The sequence below is a fragment of the Rhinopithecus bieti genome, unplaced genomic scaffold (assembly GCF_001698545.2).
Source record: "Rhinopithecus bieti isolate Rb0 unplaced genomic scaffold, ASM169854v2 scaffold_19652, whole genome shotgun sequence".
NCBI classification, from domain to species: domain Eukaryota; kingdom Metazoa; phylum Chordata; class Mammalia; order Primates; family Cercopithecidae; genus Rhinopithecus; species Rhinopithecus bieti.
In genome coordinates this window covers 2,917,638-2,920,854 of record NW_016809913.1, presented here as the reverse complement: position 1 = coordinate 2,920,854, position 3,217 = coordinate 2,917,638, and the positions used below count along the sequence as shown (strand labels likewise).

General features: G+C 49.9%; 1 protein-coding gene across 2 annotated transcripts in view; it reads left to right on the top strand.

Moving 5' to 3' along the window:
- RHBDL3 (rhomboid like 3) overlaps positions 1 to 3,217 on the top strand; it is a 63,224-nt gene that overhangs the window by 39,053 nt on the left and 20,954 nt on the right. The gene's annotated exons all lie outside the window — the stretch shown is intronic.

The following is a 3,217-nucleotide window of genomic DNA, read 5'->3' as shown; positions in this document are numbered from 1 at the left end:
AAAAAAAAAAAAAAAAAAAACAAAACAAAACAAAAAAATTTTCTGGGCTAAAATTATCACAGCTGTACATTATGGCAAAGTTGCCAGTTTATCTGTGTGCTGGCATGAACTTGGAATTTTGGGGTGCGGGATACAGAATTTGTAATCCTGAACTAAGGCCCCTGGGTTGCCTCTGTGCAGAGGTATGGCGTGTCACTCCAGTTCATTCTGTCCTGGTCCTCTGCCCCCATGACCTCTGTGGAATTCACACTGGTCTTATCTGCCTGTACCTATTAGGATCGTTCAGAGCTTGTGACAGGATTCCTCCCTGACCCACACTTCTGTCCAGGGAGGGCCTTTATTACTGTGTTTGTGTGTACACAGCCCCATGTTTGTCTTTGGTCTCTCCCAGTTGCTCTAGTCCAGGCCTCACCTTCAGTCACTTGAAAGTCTTTGCTTTTTTTTGTTTTTTGGGGTTTTTTTGAGACGAAGTCTTGCTCTGTCATCCAGGCTGGAGTGTAGTAGTGTGATTTCAGCTCACTGCAACCTCTACCTCCCAGGTTCAAGCGATTCTTATGCCTCAGCATTCTGAATATCTGAGGCTATATGCGTGTGCCACCATGTCCAGCTAATTTTTGTATTTGTTTTTTTTAGTAGAAATGGGGTTTCACCATGTTGGCCAGGTTGATCTCGAACTCCTGATCTCAGGTGATCTGCCTGCCTCAGCCTCCCAAAGTGCTGGGATTACAGGGGTGAGCCACCACACCTGGCCCAAAAGTCTTTATATCACCATTGGGGAGCAGGTGGATTCAGGCCGTTACCTTCGAGGTTCCAGAACCGGAACCCAAGCCTCTGCCCCTGGATCTTAGGCCAAAACTCAGGTCACTGAATTTCTGATCTGGAAGGAACCAGGGAGGTCCCCTCCAGCACTGGCAAACGGTTCCCTAGGCCCCGTCCCCACTTAGCCAGAGCTGCTGCCTGTGTTCTGCTCCATGGCTTAGGGCGTCCCTGAAAGGTTTCATTTGAAGAGAATTTTGCTGCTCAAAAGTCGGAAAGCCTTAGACCTCATTCTATAGATGTGAAAGAAAACTGAAGCCCAAAGAATTCAGGGACTGTGCCCAAGGTCACACAGCTAGCTGGCCAGGCCCCTTCCATACTCCTGCCACAATCTGAAGCTGACCCCTGACCCTAGGGTCAGGACTCCGAGTGTGGATGGGGTGAGGGAAAGGTCAGTGTGTGCCAGCTTGACCCTGGCAGGGGCCCTTCCCTGCCTGGGGCTGCCCTGAGGCGGCTCTGCCTTGGTGGACCGCGCTGGTGCAGGGGCGAGGGAGTGGACTCTGGGCGGGTTTGTACAGACCTGCTCTGTGAAGAGAGGCCAGCCTAGGGAGGCTAGGGCTTCCTCTGTCCAAAAGGTAATTAATGAGGAGCAGCCTGGGCAGCCAGCCCTCATTGCAGCCCTGCAGTGCAGCCTTCACAGACAGCCCCGCCAGGAGAGCGTGGGAAACCTTTGTCATGCAGATCCTGCTGCCTGTTTGTTTGCCACCCTGGGATTTTTCTTTCGTGTTATATATGGCTGACCCTGTGGCTAAGCAGTAAAAAAAGCAAAAGAAAAAGAAAGTTATCTGACAATAGATCAATACCTAATTAAAGCCAGAGGGAAGGCATGAAAGATTTATAGTTGCCCTGGGAGGGGAGGAGGACTTGGGAGTCCTCAGTTCATGACAGGTTTTTTTTTTTTTAGAGATTACATCCCCCTTGAGACCAAGAATTGGTTGTGGGGAATCTCTTTCTTGAAGACCTCAGTGAGTAGGGGAGGCCTTGATGGAGGTGGGGGCAGGGGAGGTGGAAGAGTTTATCAGGGGGCTCTGCTGCCAGGTCCTTGGGTGCTCTGGTTGCTGGGCTGGGCCAAGCCTCCTTCTAAGTCCATGGATCTTGCACCCCATAGAGCCTGCAGAATTTGGCTTTCTGCCTGTCCCTCCTTTCTCCAGCAGCTAATTGGCTCTTGAGCCCGCAGGCATTTTCCAGTGGTAATTTCTGCACACTCACCCAGGCCAGCCACCTCTCATCCTCTGAGCCCTGGGCTCTACCTCCTAGTTATTTTTAGTCTCCCATGTCCTTCCCTGGAAGCCAAAGCATTGATCACACTTAAATGAGACCAGAACAATAAATTTCCCCTCTTCTCTTTGCTCAGCTTCCCTCCCAGGACAAAAGTTTGTCATTCCCCAGACCAAGCCTCGCATACCCTTCCTTTCCCCCAGAGGGTATGACATCATCTCTTTCTCTTCCCCGTGACTTTTCAAGGACATGTTTCTTCCAAAGGAGCCCCACTTGAGAGATGCTGTTGGCCTTTTGTGATTTAGCTGGGCTGGAGGAAGGGTGGAAGTAACCTTAAGTAAGCAGTTTTCTAGATGCTGTTGAACAGAGGGAGAGATGGAAGAGGGTGGAGGTTAACCGCCGGGCCAGTTTGGGGCGTGGCTGCTAGAGAGGCCAAGAGTGCGGGCTTTGGTCAAGAACACAGGTGGGTTTTGCATCAGGCAGACCGAGACAAATCCTGGTTCTAGCACTTCCTACCAGGAGACTCTGGGCTCAGTCTCCTCATCTTGGGAATGAGGCTACTGGCTCCTGCTTCAGAGAGCTGTCTTGAGGGTTGAAGGGAAGAAAGTCTGTAAAATGTTTGCCTGGTGTCCGTGTCACCTAGGTGGCAGCTGTTTCTGAAATAACTACTGCTACTATTTTTGTTATGGTTCCAGAACCCTGACATAACACCATGTCAGGCAGAGGTTGGGTTGAGAGGCAGATAATCCAGGTAGAAGTCTGAATTTTACTTTGGGCTGGACACTTCCCTCTTTTGAGTCAAAGAATCAAATGGTTCTTTCAGCCAGAAATTAATCCTCTAAGAAATGCATTGGAGGCAGGGCTCTGTGGCTCACACCTGTAACCCTAGAACTTTGGGAGGCTGAGGCAAGAGGATTGCTTGAGTCCAGAAATTTGAGACCAGACTGGGCAACATAGTGAGACTCTGTCTCTACAAAGAAAAATACAAAAATTAGCTGGGCATTGTGGCGCACAACTGTAGTTCCAGCTATTTGGGAAGCTGAGGCAGAAAGATCACTTGAGCCCGGAGGTCAAGACTGAAGTGAGCTTATCGTGCCACTGCACTCCAGCCTGAGTGACAGAGTTAGACCCTGTCTCAAAAAAAAAAAAAAAAGAAGGAAAAGAAAGGAAAGGAGGGAGGGAG